This window comes from Amblyomma americanum, chromosome 2 (genome assembly GCF_052857255.1).
Source record: "Amblyomma americanum isolate KBUSLIRL-KWMA chromosome 2, ASM5285725v1, whole genome shotgun sequence".
Taxonomy (NCBI): Eukaryota; Metazoa; Arthropoda; class Arachnida; order Ixodida; family Ixodidae; genus Amblyomma; species Amblyomma americanum.
The window spans coordinates 15,576,609-15,596,035 of record NC_135498.1 but is presented as its reverse complement, the minus strand read 5'-3'; the positions used below and the strand labels follow the sequence as shown (position 1 = coordinate 15,596,035).

Below are 19,427 nucleotides of genomic sequence, written 5' to 3'. Positions count from 1 at the left end.
TGTGTTGTGTTTTGTGCACAGTGCGTTGTGCACAGTGCGTTGTGCACAGTGCGTTGTGCATAGTGCGCAGTGCAGGTTGGCGTACAGTATGTTGTGGATAGTGTGCTGTGCAGTGCAGTGTGTTGCGTGCAGTACTGTGTGTAGTATACAGCGTAGTGCAGTGGCGCATAAGCGACTAAAACAATCACGCGCCAAACGCACTGTCATAATAGTGGCGCAGCCTTTTTGCAAGTTTCAATGCCTTAAAATAAATACCTCTATTTCTCTCTCCATAGCCGAAAGACTTCCCAGCGCCGAAATTGCTGCATATGCTCGGCAGACTATCCATGCTCTAAAGCACAGTGTAACTTACACAGCAACGCTGAGCACAGAAAGGTGGGGGCCAAGAAGAAAACACTCGCGCGACCGCGAAAAGCGCTCATCGTCCCTTCTTCGTCTGAACACCACTCTCCTGCAGCTGCAGAGCAGCAAAGAGTGCACGTAAGGCCTGCTAGCTGTGCAGGTGAAACAGAACTGAAAATGCGTCATACGCACCAGAGTACCGACATACTGCCACTAGCCGCGATTAATTCCATGCATATATGGCATCATTTAAAGAGGCCACACGAAGCGTAGGTGTGTTATGCGTAATGGATGTGTGAGTAATGGATGTATACGGCCTGCAGAGGGTCCAGGCATCAGCCAAAAAATGTTCTCGATGTAACGTTCTCGTTATATATCGAAGTAATTTCGCAGACATCCCAGCCACGTTTTGCATGTGTTCATGCCCCAATTCTACCTGCTCTGCGTCAGCGCGTGTTTTCGCTGGCTTGTATACACATGTCAGGGCACACGTGGCCAGAAGAAGCTGAGCAGAGAGCCATGTACACCGACTACTGACGATTTCTCACTGCTGGCACTGCAACACCGGATTTTGCTCCTTAGCTTCCTTACATGATCACGCGACTATCAAGTTTCACTTCACTATACTACACTGCAGTAAGCCACTCCTCCCACACCCGCAGGTCAAATTTATAGCGCCTCGGTATGCGAGGTGGAAAACATCGGATACAGCCCAACGAACAGGATTCGCTGTCAAATGGCAGCCCCTTAGCACAAACACCAAGCAGTTTTAAGAACCTCACCGAAAAGCGTAGCACAAACTGGCTGGACAAGAACAAAAGGGGGCGGTGCCTGGCAGAAAAGCGAAATCGCGGCTTGGAGTTCACACTTTGAACTCAAAATCTAAAGTGCTAACCACACAGAACACTCCGTGGTCCAGCAGACGAGTATTATCTCTCTGTCCTCGTTTCGACACGCAGTAAACACGAATGCCAGCAAACACCAGCCCGTACAAGTGCGACCGTTTCTACCCCTGCTAAGTGCGTGACCTCAAATTTTCGGAGTGAATAGCACCCCACCGCGAAGAAAAGGATGCCTATAGAATTCCAATGCTATATAGAAAGGCGGATGAATGAATATCAGTCGCCGTTGAATGCAAGTTGCGCCGCCTGAAAGCAACAACACCACGCCCAGTCCTCTATTTTTCCACATACACATTCACGCGCGTCTGAACACCACACGCCGCGAAAACAACGTCCCACGCGCTGGAGCCGTCAATCATAGGGTGCATGCGAGCCATCATCAATGGCGGAGGCACTGCGGACGCACACGCACACACACAAACACCAGCGCCCGCTCCGTGACTCGACACCCCCCCCCCAAGCCGAGAGCGTGGCGGCGACGATGGCGGATGGCGCGCACGATGCTATTGTCTCTTCCGCATCGGACGCCGGCCTTGGTCGGAGCGAGGGCGCAGACGGCCTCTCGTCTCACCGTCACCCCCGCGCCATCAATCACGCCAGCGTAGCGACTCCTCTCCATTCCTGCAGTCTTGGGGCAGCAGGAATGCGTGCGTTGAGTATGCGTACAGTCGAAAGCCACGGATTTGCCGCGACCGACAGCTGCGGGAAGGTCGGCGTGCGCCGGGCATCTCCCAAGCGAGACTCGACCGTCTCGGACATGCAGCAACTTTCGCTCGGGAACGACGGCAAATAAAAATGGCAGCCGATTTGCGTAGTTAAGCCAAATGAGAACATGTGCGCGTGCAGGGTGTGTTTCGCAATTTTTGCATCATTACATGTTGCTACGCATGTGTTCTGCTTAGCCACCTGCTTTTTGTTCATCTGTAACCTAGGTCACGTGGCCTTGTCATCAACCTGCCCCCCCCCACACACACACACACGCACACACACACACACACACACACACACACACACACACACACACACACACACACACACACACACACACGCACGCACGCACGCACGCACGCACACACGCGCACACACACACACACACACACACACACACACACACACACACACACACACACACACACACACACACACACACACACACACACACACACAGGCAGACTGTCACCTGCCAGAAGCAGGCTTCAGACAAACACAACGGCTAAATGCAGGGAATGGCCACTACAAGTGCTATCGCACTAAAACATGGCGGACTATGACTTACGATACGGCGCGAGTTCCAGCATCAGCTTCATAATCACGGCTGAATTCGCGTGCGCGTATACATCGAGGTCTTCGCACCGTGGTCCTCTAGGCGTACAACCACCAGCTCGAACTATGTTCACCGATTTCCGTGGCCAGCCTAAACGTTCTGATGCATCGGCTTCGCGAGCGCGCACCTCCTGCTATTGACACCGCCACAATGCATGGCGTTCTCGTGAACGCAACAACTTCATTCGACCCGTATCCCACCGGATACACACCACGGTGGCTCCCAGTGCCTTCGGCGTTTGCCTGCTGATCCCACGGTCGCGGGTTAATCGATCACGGCCGCGTTTCGACGGAGACGAAATGCAAAAGTCTTAAGGAGCCCCGGGTGGTCGAAATTGATCCGCAGCCATCCACTACGGCGACCCTCATAGCCCATGTGTGGCCTGCGGACGTTAAACCATACAATGCACAATTCAAATTCCACCGGATGCTCATGTCGCCTTAAAGGAAAGCTGAAATGTTCGTTTTTTTTTTGTAGATTTCGAGGTTATTCAAGAATTCGAATCTATGACGCTTCTAGGTAAATCATGCAAAGTGTTTTTGCACTACCATTTAAAATGATGACGTAATCGTCGGTTAAAACCTCGACGATGTTCAGACCCGCCGCGGTGGCTCAGTGGTTAGGGCCCTGGACTACTGATCCGGAGTTCCCGGGTTCGAACCCGACCGCGGCGGCTGCGTTTTTATGGAGGAAAAACGCTAAGGCGCCCGTGTGCTGTGCGATGTCAGTGCACGTTAAAGATCCCCAGGTGGTCGAAATTCTTCCGGAGCCCTCCACTACGGCAATCCTTCTTCCTTTCTTCTTTCACTCCCTCCTTTATCCCTTCCCTAAAGGCGCGGTTCAGGTGTCCAACGATATATGAGACAGATACTGCGCCATTTCCTTTCCCCAAAAAACCAATTATTATTATGTTCAGGCTTCTCCTCACTGCGTTGGAGAAGTGCGGGGAAACTCGCAGTGATGTCATTGATGACGGAATTTCATATGTCCGCTGCCTTCGCCTGTATGCTGCTGTGCGTCATACGATATGTGACGTCATTATCGGGGCCTCTGCCCGTTGCTGCACACTGCAGAGAAGCCTGAACGCCGACGCGGCTTTATTCCGCGACTACGCCACCATTGTCAATGCTAACGCGAAGCGATTTCGCCGGCCTTACCAGCACGTTTCACGCATTCGGCCCTTTTAAACTCAACGAATTCTAAAGCCTCTTCGGATGCCCTTTAAGAGAGGCGCCGGCGCGGAATGTGTTTTAGAGCAAAGCTGTTGTACGGAGCTATATAGGTGCCACGTACTAACTATACCAATGTATAATATTTCACTATAACTATTTTAGCCAACAATGAATTAAATCGGAGAGAATTAAGAAACTTCGCTCTTGCCCATGGCAGCAGCCAATAATGATGCGTTAGCATCATTCACTCAGCATGTACACCTGCTCTCTTTTTTTTTTTTCATTTTCGCACTCATCGGCTCATGCTGCGCAGAAAACGCTGTACACTTTCGACTGCCGCAGACAAGGACCCCCCAACAAGATGCGAAATTCAATCCGGCGCTCCACAGGTGCCTCCGACACCCACTCTATAGCCATCAATCAAGTCTCGAAAAACAAGGCCGCGAAGGAGAAAGGGAGTGCGACTACTCAGCGAGGCCTATACTCCTTGAGCCGTTTTAAATGAAACTGAGATGAGTGCTGGCTGTCTGCTCATCAAGACGACGTAGTACGTGTGCGCGGCCGGAACGAAACACGGACGCGTGTTCCAGACCGCTCATTCGAGGTGGCTGGACTTCTTGGCAGCACACCAGAATGGCAGCATGTGTATGGAGAACCGAGCCTAAAGTCTGGCAGCGCGACGACAGCGCCGCACTGCTCCCCTAGCGGCGGAATTCTGAAGTATTGATCAGGCATGACACCGCGCTCGGCGCAGACTGTCGCATACATACCCGCGGTACTTTTGTGGCGCAGGGAGCCCTCCTTCTTTCGGGCTGATCTACTTTCTGTAGGCGCGCATACAACCACGGCCGGACTAGAGCGGTGGCGGCGCGCGCTTGTCCCCGTCAAAGGACCCCCTTCTAGCCAGTGGCGTCGGCCGATTGTCACGACCCTGCTAGTGTGAGAAAGCAGGGAGTGGTAGATGAAAGGAGATAACCCCTTCCTTCTATGGTCGGGGATATCAGGGTTTATTCACAGGAAGCAAGGAATATAATGAGGGCAAAGAATCAAGAAAGCAAATAAAACACACGTGTAGCTACGTGGAACCGAGGAAACGAACCTCACTGTCATGCAGGCATACAGGCGGGCTGCTAGCGCTATTATGCTAACGCGTATTTTTCGCTATTTTCCCAGAAGTACGTATCCCCAACTCGCCCGTCTTGCCATCGTGTTGATATAAGGGTGTAGAGATAGACCGCTCTCTGCACTGTGGCGCCGCTCCCTGCATTGTCAGTAGCTAGCAGGGTCATGACAATCGGCCGACGCCATTGGATGGAAGAGGGTCCTTTGAAGGGGAAAAGCCGCTTTGTTCTTGAGTTTGATCCGACCATAGTACACTATATATTTACTGAGCGTGTTCGCGTGTTGTGCGCGTTTTCTCTCTCCGTGTGTTGCTCGTGCAGCGCCCGCTGAGCCCGTCTCCTCGCGGGCGCGACGGGGGATGCCTCGTGCGCTGATTACGTTCACCGGTAGGAAGTTCTAGCGATTACCGCGAACCGGCGTTATGGTTACATAAAGGCGGAGAAGCTTGAACCGTGGGCTTCTCAGACGACGCGTTAGCTTACATGCGTGTGGGTTGTCAACAGAAGAACACGCAGGTGAAGCAGCGGTGCAGTATCGGGAGCTATATAGTGATGATTAGAAAATAATTCTAATGATCCATCACCTGCAGTAACAGGAGAGAGAGCGCCGGCGGGTTCTCAATGTGTGCGCACTTACTCGGCTGACGCCATGTAAATTGACAACGCGTACATCTGCGAAGGCGAAGATGGATTCCACATAGCCCTGTGCCGTATACACGCGGTGCCAGCGCGGCTCTGCAGATTACAGACCACGGACTGCAGACCCCGGCGGCCGCGCAATGGCGGTAAATATACGCGCCCAATCGAAGCGCGTAAAAGCTGTAACGTTGTAGTTTGCGAGTTTAACGTCCAAGCGAGTACTAGTGTGTGGGCAACGCTGTATTGGAGGGCTCCTGATTAATAGAGATTATTCAGATTCAGATTTATTTCAACAACACTTGGTTGCCGAGGAGGCGAACAAAAAGGCAATCAAAAGTTGCCTGACGAAAGCGTCCGCCCCCTTTACACTCTACCACTGAGCAGTGGGCAGGTTTAACCAAAGAAAAACAGATCATAACACCAAAGAGACATTGCTTATAACATTATACACGAAAACATCAAAAAAGAAAAAAAACATCACGTATTCATTTAAGGTACACAATTAAGAAATGCTGTAAAAGTATATTCGCGAGTCAACATTGTTGCACAGAATTGCACATAAAATACAAATATCGGTGTGACTGAACATAACAAAATGCAAGAAGAGCTTAACTAGGCCGGCCAAAGTAAGGTTTTCTTTTCTGATAAACATGGATTTTTCTTTTTTTTTAATATAGGGCAGATATGTGCAGGAAAAGTAAGCCTGTGTCACAAAAAGAAATGGGTTAACTTTTGCTAAATGCTTTCGTGGAACGACTGTTGTGAATGGTTTCTATAATACCCGGGTACTTATTTAGGAGATCAGCGATTCGATATTTTAGCGTTTGTGTACCGTAGTTCGTACGCACTAGTTCTTTTCTACAGGTCATATGCCGAAGGTTGTGGTCGTGGTCTCTAAAGAAGAAAGTTTGCGAGAACCCAGCCGGGTCCATTTTGGATATATATACGGTAACTACGACCGTACGGCAGTAGCGGCTATGGGCAAGCACGACAATTGCAGGAAAGGCAACGCTTTATAACATATTGGTCGTGAAAGCCGTGCGCCTGCGTTTTTATAAAACTAACCTCAACCGCCTGGGATTCATTAACGCGCACCTACATCGTGAGGCGCATTTTCTAATTTCGCCCAAATCGAAATGCGGCGAGATTCGACCCGCGACCTTGGGGTCAGCAGCCTATATAGCGCCACAGCCAGCGCTATGTGCCTCTCCTTTCTCCTGTCCCTCGTACAGTATTCGCGCGAACTTCTTCACAACATGCAGCGCCAACTAGCCCCGCAGCACGCTCTCTCATGAGGCGGAGGAGGAGCCAGTGGGGACTTGTAGGTGCCTGCAGAGAGGGCCAATCTTGAGGCGCATACACTGCACCCTGGTTATACCTATATTGTCAGGTAGCAGCTGATGCTGCTGGTAGCTCGCGTCTAGACGGCAGCGAAACGCCAACACCCAGAAGCTCCGAGAAGATGCGACAGCAGACGGCCAGAGCGGGACGTCAGTTTCTTCTACAGAAGCGAACAGCGTGGCGCACGAGCCTTAACCAGGTTACAATGCGCACTAAGGAGCAACGACTAGCCCGCGCAAGAAACAGGACACAAACCCGAGAGCACGTCTGACATGCCGCAACACCCTTTCTGTTCAGAGCGGCTGTTGCGCGACGCGTGCGTCGCGTGAACTGCGGGTTCCGCGCGCGCTAGAAAGCACTGGCTCCGCAGCACACGCCGCGTGGCTCGATCGTGAGAGCGAGCGGCGACCGCCGCGTAAATGGAAAATCCGCAACGACCCATTGATCCGCGTGCCACCCAGCCCTCCGATCGCACAGCTTTATTTTTTTTTTCTCTCGCGCAGAAAGCACAGCGTGCATGCGCGTTATCGCCGTGGCCCATCTTTTAAAGCGCGCGCTCCGGCGACTAGCAGCATGCGGTAATCGAGCACTCCGATGTGTCCCACCCCGCAACCCGCAGCCTCCATGCGCAGCCTCCGCCGCACGGCTATTGAGGAAAGCCTCGGGCCGTCGTCCCGTTACCCGCATTCCGTGCGCCCGCTGGGCGGGACGAGCAAGAAAAGATCGAACGTCCTCAATATTCGCCAACCACACCGCGACGCCAGGCATGCAAAGACGCGAGCATGTAGTAAAGAAAGCTTTCGGGGGTTTCGAGCGCGACGAAATAGGGGAGAAAAAAAAAAACCTCACAAAGGCTGCAAGGATGCGCGCTCAAGGTCACGCACGTCACGAACGTTACGCGGTGAAAAGCACGCCCGAGATAAAAGGGGGGAAAAACCGCACGAGAGCACAAATGGGACGCGTGCGGGAGGGAACGCAGTGAACGAACGGCACGCAGTATAGTATAAACCTGACCATATCAGCCATTCGCTAATTGTGTAAGCATGGGGGGGGGGGGGGGGGGGTGGGCATAAGGTTTCCACAACTAACCGCGCTTCACGAACGTGATGGCGTTTCAAAGGTGCCCCACCGGAATGACGGTATTTGAGGAGGGGACTGCACAAAATGTCCAAGCTAGAAGCGACATTCTCGCGGAATTAAAGTAAATCAAGCGCGAGAATTCATGTGTACAAAGAGAAATGGGACTGCCGTCTAGTGGCTTCTCAGCGATGCGCGAACGCAACGGCAACGTCCAGATTCTCGGCGTCAGAAAAAAAAAGCCACGATTTCTTTTTTAATTTCGACGAGCGAACGCACCTATCCGTGCGTTCCGTAACACGTATTCGTAACAGCGTAAAAGCAACAAACCAAATCAAATCGCTTTAATTTTACGGCCACACGGTGAGAGTCTGGACAGTCCCCCGGAATAAAAGCCGCGCTAATCAGCACCTTAACGAAATCCCAGAATCCGTTGTATAAGACAGTGGTCGCCAGTGGTGGTTTGGCCAAACGACAAACCGCAGACCCACACTCAATGAGTAGTAATAATGTTACGTGACGGCAAGCCGAAGAACTGTGATGAAAGATGGCGATGATATGATTTGGCCTAGCACGAGCGCTGCTGCCCGCGCCACTTCCCGCTTCATAGTATTCTAGTCCGTCACAATAACACGACATATTCACTGCACAAATCTTTTCATCCGTAACGCAATACCAGAGTATGATACACAAAATTAAAGAATCTCGTACGAATAAAAGAAGGCGCAAGATCCCGATAGGAAATGGATCAACCAGAAGGATATGACGGCAGGATTTTAACCACTGGTCGTGATCAGAGCCACTAGTCTTGACGCCGCAGTTCGATCACTATCGCATCCATCGTGCACGTTGGAAATATTTCCCGCAAGGACGTCTCTTCGCTAACGGCCAGTGACAGCGATCAAGTGTCGGCGCTTTGCTTATCTCGGCTGTCGCTTTCGGAAACGGGCGTAGATGACAAGCGGACACATTGTTTTTCGTTTTGAAATTTCCTCGTATTTCTGGTTCTCCTATCTCCGCTTCGTGCACCTCACAACTGCTGCTGTGAGCGCTTGTCGGCTCGTTAACATCGGATGCGCATAGGATGCAACTATTACGTATACCCGGCTTTCTCCAAACAGAGACAACATGAGGTGTTTTTTTTCTATTTCATTCTTCAGTTCAGCTTATTCAGTTTAGTACCATGAAAGTCCCCCGTAGGGGCATACATAAGTGGAGGGCAGGGTAATAAGGCCAGTTTTCTTGATAACTTGTGTTCCGCGTCCATCGAAACGCAAAAGAGGCCCAGGAGCTGCGCGATGTCAGTGTACCTGGTCGAAATTAATCCGCAGCCCCCACGATTAAGACGAATGTTTTTCTCTTCCTTCTTCCCTTCCCTCACGGCGTGGTTGAGGTGTCCACCGAGGAGCGAGGCAGATGGAGCGCCTTTCCCTCCCTCATAGCTAATATTCATTACTTTCAACTCTACACCGTCCATCGCCTAATCCGCCTTATTCGCATGGCCACTCTACGCATGCGAGCGGCCGCGCGAAAAACCGCTCCTTGAGCGGTTTGTTTTCAACCAGCTCTACTGGACTGGTTGAAAACAAACCCTCTCCTCTTACTGCGCATGCACAGTTCACGTTAGCGACAGGTGGCAGCAGCTGTCAAGTGCACACCTGCCACTTCGCAGGCGCACCTGCGTGTTGCACGTGCGTTTGTTTTCAAACCAACTTTTACCCACACCCCAGAGGAAGCCACGTCTAGTGAAAAAGGCGTAATCGCCGCGCTGGGCACGTGGCACCGCCGCACATTCTTGTTTGGCCCCGCACCTTGCTTGCGTATGCACCGATGCTCTCCCTTGGCCATATATTACGCACTCTCAGAAAAACCTCGTCCCTGGTGTTCTCTATCCCCGGGCTTGCCACACAGACAGGCTATACTCGAAACGTTTTCCACCCAAACGTCGCCAGTAGGAAGCTATAGAGTGCTATGTGAAGCGCCACCGGAAATTATTCGAGCAAGGCCACCTCAAAACAACAGCGTCGGGAATTCCGCAACGGTCGCATACACAAAATATCAGCACAACAAAGAAGTTAGCTCCACCGCGGCGTATCTCTACCGCCACTACAACGTGCGCGCAACAAACCTTCGCCGGGGGACACTTGTCGCGCTGCCGCCCACGACGGCCCATTCTCCCGGCCCCTCCTCCGGACTCACCTGCAGCAGCGCGGCTGCCGCGTCCCCGTGGGGCGAGCAGCAGGCGGGCCGCAGGAGCCGACGCAGCAGGGGCGGCGTGGGCGACGCAACCAGCGCGCCCAAGGACGACTCGGCGATGGCCAGCCGGCGCGACGCGCACCACCCAAACGCGGCTGCGGCCGGGTCGTGGCCGGAGCCGCCGGCCGCCGCCGACAGGCGCACAGAGCCGTCCACCACGCCGACCACCACCATGGCCTTCTCCCTTCGTGCGCGCCTCCAACTGCGGTCTCCGACGCACTCCGTCCTGCTAGCGCGAGGTGGGGAGCAAAGCACGACGTCTTTTCACACACGCCGCAGAAGTTGCAGCCCCTCTACTTCCGGCGGTCGTCGGCCGGTCTTCCAAGGTCCAGCACCGATACGGACTCCGGCCCCTCTGCGCTGCTGGACTCTACATGCGGCGACGTCGGTCGGCTCTCTCGTCTCCTCCGCGCCGCAGACGGACGCCACGGCACACAACGGGGAAGAAGACCAGCGTGTGGCCCTCGTTTGTGCAGCCGGCCGCGGGTGAAGCGGTCCGTTTCCAGGGCAAAGGGACGGAGCGAGCGAGGAGGGCGCGGGGAGGGGGTGGAGGCGATCTGCTTTTCGGCCGGCTACAATGCAACTGCCGCTCGCGCTAACGACGGCCCCTAACGACTGCCGGGCCGTTGCAGCCGCTGACCCGCGCAACTCAGTGTGTGCGATGACTGGTGCGCCCAGAGGATGCTGCGCTGCTCTTGCTGCTGCTGCCAGCCATGGAGGACCCCCTGCTTCTTCCTGGCGGGGGGCGCATGTGCAGTGCACCCTCCTCCCACTGCTCCAGCGCCCAACGTGGGCGCCCGAGAAGGAACGACACCCCTCCACCTCACGTCACCTCGAATCTTTTTCTTTGTTTTTTTTTTTTCTGGTTTCGCACGCCGCTTCCACGGAGAACACGAATGACATCAGCGGAGTTGGGGGGAAAAGAAAGAAGACAAAAAATGTCGCCCAACAAACCAACAACGGAGACAGGACGGCTAAAAAAAAAAAAGATTCTAGAAACGAACGAAGAGTGAGAAGGCGTCAAGAGCGGCGGCGCCGTGACGGCTCGGGAGGATGATTCGGCAGCCGCTGCTCCCGCATCGTGATTCCTGGCCTGGCAATGCGCCTTTTTTTTTTCCCCTTCTCCTCTGTGTGTTGTGTACCTATATACACACGCTTGGTTCTTTGCTTCTTCCCCCTCGGCGTGCATCATCTCGGCGCCTCGCATATGCATGCACGTAACAGCAGCCCCCCGTTCCTGCACCCCCCTCCCTATCAAAGACACCCCGCCTCGTCGTCTCCAAGTTCAGTGTCGGACGGAAGCCGTCGCGCCGGGGGGTGGAGAGGAGAATGAAACTCGGCGCGAGGGCAGTGCGGCGAGAAACGAGCAGGCTCCGGTCGCCGACGTCATGTCGACTCGTCGCGTTCACCGCTATACAACATGCGCGCAGCAGAGAAGCAGTCTACGCATCCGTCGTCCCGGAGAGAGCTGCTTAAGGCGACAAGACACGGGACTGCCGCCGACTGGACCTCCAACGGCCTGCGCTCGCGCAGAAATGGGCGAACCGTATCGAACCGCCGCGCGGTCACGCTTGTACGGATCGCCGCCATAGGGACGTACTGTAATGGAAGACCAAACGCGCATGGAAGGACGCAGGCGCGACAAGCTCCGGTAGATGGGAGCACACGTCAATGCCTCCGCAACGCAGCCAGCGAGACCGCTTGCAGTGTAAACCAGAAAGCATCCACCCTGCAGCGATAAGAAGGCTGCCGCCTCGACGGACCGCACATCCGCTCGTTACCGCGCTTTCTTCCTTCGCGCGGCAAACATTTCACGCGCAGTAAACCACGCTCCCGAAGTGTTGCCCCGGCATAGTGGTCGGGACGAGAACGCGCCACGCTCGTTCTAGTATCACTACTACTTTTTTTTTTGTTCCCCGTGCACACGCCACCCTTGCTACAGCACGCGGTATACGATGCTTCCTTAGTTGCGTCGAGGGCAACGTAAAGGCGGCAGACGTCGGGGCACCGCTTCCAAGGTTAGCAGATCCTTTCCCGGAGGACACGTGTCACGGGCAGCCCGAAATCCCGTCGCCAGCTCTCTCCAGGACTTCCGACGACCTCTCGTCACGGTCTGCTAGATCAATGCGACGGCAGCCTGGCGAGGGACGCCACGCGCACTCCCCCCGCCGTCCCAGCGGGTTCGACCGGAAGCCCGCGGGCACAGCGGACGGCTGCACTATACATATCACGACGCGGACGACCTGGCCGATCCAACAAGTATCGGCACAAGACATTACCTGATGATGCGAGAACATAGCGACGACTTTACCAGATACTTTCTCCGGAGCAAAAAGGCGGCGTATAGTCTAGCTGTCCCAGCCGAAAACCCCCGCGTTCAATTCCTGCTCGAAGACGACGGCGTCCAGCTGGACCCACAGGCATGGCCTCGCTATGGCATGGGCAACATATGTCAGCCGAGGAGAGGGCGTTACCGAATATGCGCCGCCTGTGGTCACGTGGCCCAGATGTGCATGGCAATGTCGCTTCGTGTCGACCATGTACATCGCGATGTCAGTGCACGTTAAAGAACCTCGAGTGGTGGAAATTATCTCCAGCCCTCCAGTACGGCGTCCCTCATAGCCCGTGTCAGAACTCCACACATCAACCAACCAAGGGCAAAGGTATACTTTCATAATGCCAAATGGGCGACCTATCAGAGCCAACCCCTTTGCGTCTGAACGCACATGAAACGCAGAGAAGACGTGGCCAATATGCGTAAAACGAGAGCTTACGGAATCAGCAGACTGGCCGATGTATACACAGCTTACGGTTGACGGTGAATGGAATTATATACGCCAAGGCAAACACAATGAGGGTTCTGAGGTGCGCCATTATACTTGTGTGGATGTATTGCAACCACCATGGGTTGTTTCGCATGAAGCGAAAAGTAAGCACTCGAGCAAACGCTTTCGCATTTCGCTTGGACTGAGCCGGCGAGCTCGTGCTCGGAGTGGCCATGCACTGGGCCACCGCGGTGAGTGGACGATGCATGAAATCGCCATCCTCGATGAACCCTATTCCTCGTTTTAGCACTGAGCTTCTTGAAAGCGGTAGAGCCGTTGTGCTCTTCCTATACTAGAAAGCTTGCTGCACACTGGCCGTGAGCATGGAAGGCGGACGGTGTTCGCCCCGGAAGAACAGCGCGCTGCGGAAGCGGAAGCTCGTCTCCAGCGCCAACCAGATGATGCTGATGATTTTTAATGGCTTAAGGTGTTGTTTTCCGTCTACACAACGCCGGGTCAAAGACCCCTTTTCCCAAACAAATATCACCCCACAGAAGCCGAGCACCACGCTAGAGGAATTCCGGCGGCACTGGGGATCAAACCCCGCACCTCCCGCATACGAGGCGGATGCTCAACCACCAGGCCACCGCTACGGTTGGCCAATAGAAGTGGCCTCGGGCGGCTGCGGTGCTCTCGGGACAAGATGTTCCAAGAAAGCGCTCGCGTTGACATGCGGTGCAGGCCTGCACGTACACTCCATGCACAGCACCTTTGCCACCAGCAACCGAGGCACCGTATCTAAAAAGCGCCATGCAATGGCTATAAAGCGTCAAGTGTGAGGACCCTTCTAAAGGACCTGTGTGTGTTTCACTCCAGAAAACAGAAACTATGGTGACGCTTCGGTCACTTTAAGAGTGGAATGCGATAGCACTAGATTTCACAAATGTGTCAGTTTCTGTCCCGACTTCTGTGTGTGCTTGCGACAGTTTCTTTGCAAATGTCGTTCCATCAACCGCCATATTCGGACTGCTAGCTGCAATAGCAAGTATCTGCGAAGTGTGACGGCGTCGACTTTTGCATACACCACACCATTCTGCTTGTTCTTGATTTCGATTCTCTATATAGGTTGCTGTCTAGAAACTAGGTTGATCACAACCCGGTGGGCAGGTTGTGATGACGCCACAAGGCCGCGTGACTTCTCTCGACCACTCGTTGTCACTGCATGCTACGGTGGGTAGGTTGTGATGCCGTCACAAAGCCACGTACCCGCCGCGGTGGCTCAGTAGTTACGGCGCTCGGCTGCTGACCCAAAAGACGCGGGTTCGATCCCGGCCGCGGTGGCGGAATTTCTATGCAGGCGAAATTCTAGAGGCCCGTGTACTGTGCGATGTCAGTGCACGTTAAAGAACCCCAGGTGGACAAAATTTCCGAAGCCCTTCACTACGGCGTCCCTCATAGCCTGAGTCGCTTTGGGACGTTAAACCCCAATAAACCAAACAAAGCCACGTGACCTCTCTCGACCAACCAACGAATTTCGCGACACCGGACACTGACGGGGCTGTGGTGTGACAACTTCGCATTAAAACACTAGGCACGCATTAGTTGTGCAACAGAACGTTCCTGTTGCGTTCACTCTGACTCGGAGCAGGCGCAACAACACGCGACATTATAAAAAGGCGCGTAATTTGAAGCTGTAACACTCTAAAGGCCGCTTTTCCACCAGAAATGGACAAACAGAAAGAAGCAACAGGCCACATTCCAAGCGACTAAAAATGAAAAAAAAAAAACCGATGCGACCACGAGAACACCCAGTCGCAGCTGGCTTGGTTGGTGTTTCGGACAGACCCAATATATCCATGAGCACAGCAGACACACAAACAAATCACCAGGAAAAAGGTCGTTAACGATCACAGCGCTTGCCATGGACGCAATTCACCGAAACCCGACGTTCTAAAGTTTGACTGCGAGCGTTCTTCGTTAAGGAAAGACAAAATGCTCCACCAACAGACTGAAATCGATTAAAGTGGCCTACCGTGCATCATCCATACGGCTACCGAAGCCAATCAAAAAGAAAAAAATAAATAAGACGAAGCGGCCTCGACAGAGGCGCACCTCGTTTAAACAACGCGCCAGAGAGGAGGGCAGGAGACCGACCCTACCAGAAATGAGTTTCCTCTACAAGCAGCGTCGGCGAAGATTGCACACGCCTTGCAGACCAGCGGCGTACACGGAGTGGACGAGCCGCACGCCGTACGCGCGGTCATCGAGGCACCCTGGTCGGGCCAGTGGCGAGACACTCCCATGCAGGGCCGAGGGCGGCGAAAGACGGGTAGCCCGCCTCGGGGAACGGCCGTTCCACGCGGGCTGGCAGCGGGGACGCGCAAAGGGAAACAGTAGCGGCTATAAGAACGCGCGATCCTTCGAGCATGAATATAGCCTCGCATGCACTATACCTGGATGTGAAGGCGCAGCCATGGGGGCGCTTGGCAATCCAGGGGTGCATGCTCGCCTATATCATCACACGCAAACACACATTGCGCGGATACAGCGATTCTTCCTTCACTTCTTACTTTGATGGGCCACGATCACAGCGGGCAGAGGCCGCTGCGAAGCAAGACAGATCCAGGAAAAATTGGGAGACGCTTAAGCTTCGCCTTTAAGGGCAGAGCGCGACAGCGCTATCGGGTCCCGTTCGCATATCACCTACTCAATTACCCAATTCCTAATTTGCATACTTATAATTACTCATTTACGCACCAATACATGTCACTGAGACACTTCATCAAGTCAAAGACCGCAATGCATTCACTAGGTCCACTTTCGGTCAGCCTTAACCAGCCAGCATTCGTGGCCTATGGGTGCCCATCTCGCAATCCGAAGGTCCCATGGGTTCGGTTCCCACCCTAGCCCCATTTTCTTTTCAGCTCAATTTTATCAATTCTTTGCTTTCATCGGGATTTTTCGCTCACGGCCAACGACACCGATGACATCGGCTTTTCTGCGGCATGGGACCCTTAACGACAGGGAGTTTCAGAACAAGGGGACCCTATCAGTTAGGGTCAGGAGGTTTGGGCTATAGTGGGGCACCAGTACGCATGCGCAGAATAACGCCCCTCGGGTTATTGTCCTGCACGTGCTTACTGGCCCCCCACTATTCCTCTATCCCCATGACTGCATTCTGGAACCCCCTAAAAGGAGAATCAAGCTTATAGGGACCCGTATTCGCGCTGCGAATGGCGGCCTTGAGCGGTGTGTATACTCGCCAGAGGTTTAGAATAAGGCGTCCGTTTGTAGCGCCATTTCGGGCGAAAAATCAGACGGTAAATTGTAAATCACGCAAATTTAACTTTGCGGCGAGAGCCGTTTTACGGAGAACTCCCCTCTCCCAGAGGAGAGCTGCATTATAAGCCGACGACATAGCTGGAGCCTCTAGAGCAAGCGCGCGGTATAAGATAGAGCTAAAGAGAAGCAAATGACGCCAGCCAGATTTGGCTAGAGTTGGCGCGAGCCACCACGCGGCCTATGTTAGAGCTAAGGGGAGCAGGAGGTTGATCGGCATCATGGGCCTGTTATAGGTAGGGGTTGGATTTAAACCAAGAAAAAAAAAACGATAAAAGTACGCCAAATTCTATTTTAGAAACTCGGTTTTAACCGAAGGCCAGTATTCTTGGTATGCAAGGCATGGCTAGCTGGCTGTTGAATGCGAGTTACACTGAGTCGAAGTTTAAAATTAACTAAGTACGGAGGGCAGGGCACAAAGGCAGCTAAGCATTGTTTCTTCATTATCATCGTCTGCTTAAAGCAGTTAGTCGGTTATGTAGGTTAATCAACTGCATGTAGGACACTGACACGAAACGCGCATGGGCATCGCGAAAAAGTAGTTCTGGCTACCGCGACGACTATAATAATAATAATAATAATAATAATAATAATAATAATAATAATAATAATAATAATAATAATAATAATAATAATAATAATAATAATAATAATAATAATTGGTTTTTGGGCAAAGGAAATGGCGCAGTATCTGTCTCATATATCGTTGGACACCTGAACTGCGCCGTAAGGGAAGGGATAAAGGAGGGAGTGAAAGGAGAGAGGTGCCGTAGTGGAGGGCTCCGGAATAATTTCGACCACCTGGGGATCTTTAACGTGCGCTGTGCGATGTCAGCGCACGTTAAAGATCCCCAGGTGGTCGAAATTATTCCGGAGCCCTCCACTACGGCACCTCTTTCTCCTTTCACTCCCTCCTTTACCCCTTCCCTTGCAGCAGTTACAACGCTGCCATCCAGAGCCGTATAAAGGAATGTACGGCTCTGATCAGCGTCACTAACTAGTAACATTGGCTCTGCTGCCATCAATACGCAGACCATGTGATGCCCCTCCCTCGCGTTCAACCCAGTGCGTCAACCTATAGTTCTTAGAAGTGAACTTCCCCTTCCGTTCCTGCCTGCCGGCTATTTCATTTAACCTGAGTTTCTCTTTTAATGACGAAAGCAATTCCTTCCACAGGCACAGCTTCAAGTACTGCCATTTGCACGTTAATCAAAAACACCAAAATACTTTAAGTCACTTTTGAACACGCGCACGCATTTGACCACGCCGAAAAAAGGCAGTATTTCATTCGTCGAACATAAGATTCGCCGAAAAAAAAAATACGGAACCTGCGTTCGGAAATAAAAAACCGAAAAAAGTCCGCCGAATTTTCTAAAAATAGAAACGGAGAAGTCCGACGCCTAGTTATAGGCTATAACCACCACCTACCCTTCCCTTCTCCCACATTGGCAGCGAGCCATCGTTTGAACAAGACCGCCCGCCCAACAGAGCGACCGACCGACCGAAAATCTGCGGCGTTAATTTCACCGCTCCAATTTTGTGCAGCGGGCATCTTGAGAGTAACAAAAAGCTTTGTGCGCCATTAACGTGCCGCGAACGCGACACGCGGGGAAGCGGCGAAATGGTTGTAAGGCGAGCGGCCTCCGCTTCACTGAACACCACCATGTTTCCCAACCGAATGTGAAAGAGCCATACGTAAAAACACTGGAACATATCTATAGCAGTTGCGCAGCCACCACTGCCCAAGCAATACAAGCCCAATAAGGAAAGGTGTAAGGCAGGCAGACATGACCTCTCCAATGTTAATCACCGCTTGTTTACAGTAGGTATTCGGACACATGGATTGGAAACTGTTAGGGACAAAAGTTCATGGAGAACACCTCAGCATTCTGCGATTTACTGTTGATGTTGTCTTGCTAAGTAAATCAGGGGACGAAATGAAAAGCATGACCAAATATGATCTAGGCAAAGCAGAACGGTGGGTCTAAAAATGAATACCATCATCAGCGGCAGCAGCCTGACGTTCGTGCGTTCGTGCTTTTAGCTTCGATCTAATTAATGAATGGTGCGGACTTTCAGTCGGGACTCGAGCTCGCGAACTCTCGTGCAAATTGTCGCAAGGGGAAGGGGGGGGGGGGGGGGGGGCGGAGTTTATAAACCTGCTTCTCAAGCTATATACTGCTAAACGGAGTTTTTACGATTGCAGACCTTTTCAGTTCTGGTTCCTTCGGGGGGGAACGATTCAAGCAGCAGCAGTTATCGGGAAATAACTTTCATCAGGCTGTTTTAACGAGGCTGCAATTGAAGCCGATTGTCCTCAATTGTAAGTCGAACCCTTTTCGACGGCCTCCACGTTTCTGCCCCGCAGGTGAGTGTACTGGTCAGATATAGCGGTTATAAAGTTTTCTCTTGAGAGATATTGGTAAACTGCCACTCATGATCTGAGAGAGTACTTGGTAAATGCACTCCATCCCATTCTTGTTCTCCTGGTTATTTCACTCTCGTGGTCCGGGTGAGCGGTTACTATACCTGCTTAAGTCGATCTATCGCCCCTGACAACTCCCATTCTCTCAGTACCTCTTGCAAACTACTGTTCTCTTCTGAGCAGTGGGCGGCAGACAGTTCGGTGGACGGATGAGAATAAGAAGTTTGCGGGGACAGGTTGGCCTCAGGTGGAATTGGACAGGTTTAATTGGAGAGGTATGGGAAAGGCGCCTTTGGGAGCATGCACGTGAAAAGAAAAAAAAATCCAGGCGGCCGAGACTAATCCACGGAGCCGCCCGTTCTAAGGCGTGCCCCGTTGCCTGGGCGGAGCTTGGACACGTGACAAAATACGTTACACCCTGTCTTTACTTTTCATTTTTACTTCGGCTTACTTTTGCTTGGGAGTAGGCGAAACCCAAAGGACGCCCATAAGGTGAGCGCTGTAAGTGCAGGTTAAAGAACCTCAGGAGATCGAAATTACTCCGGAGCCCTTCATTACGGCAACCCTTGTACCGCTTTCCAACCCCTCCTTAATCTCTTCCCGCACGCCACGGATCAAGCAGTGCAGGTGTCTACCCAGAGTGCGAGTCAACGCGCCTTTCCGTGCCGAAATGAACAAAAAAAATGGTAAAAAATGGGGGAGCTGCCGTGTTTCCAAGTATTTC

The 19,427-nt window shown here is 52.7% G+C and overlaps 1 protein-coding gene and 1 non-coding gene across 4 annotated transcripts in view; one reads left to right on the top strand and one right to left on the bottom strand.

The window, feature by feature from the left end:
- LOC144120652 (uncharacterized) overlaps nucleotides 1–19,427 on the bottom strand; it is a 120,204-nt gene that overhangs the window by 90,666 nt on the left and 10,111 nt on the right. The gene's annotated exons all lie outside the window — the stretch shown is intronic.
- Nucleotides 3,170–3,241, top strand: TRNAS-ACU (transfer RNA serine (anticodon ACU)). The gene has a single exon. It is a non-coding gene; the product is annotated as a tRNA-Ser (tRNA).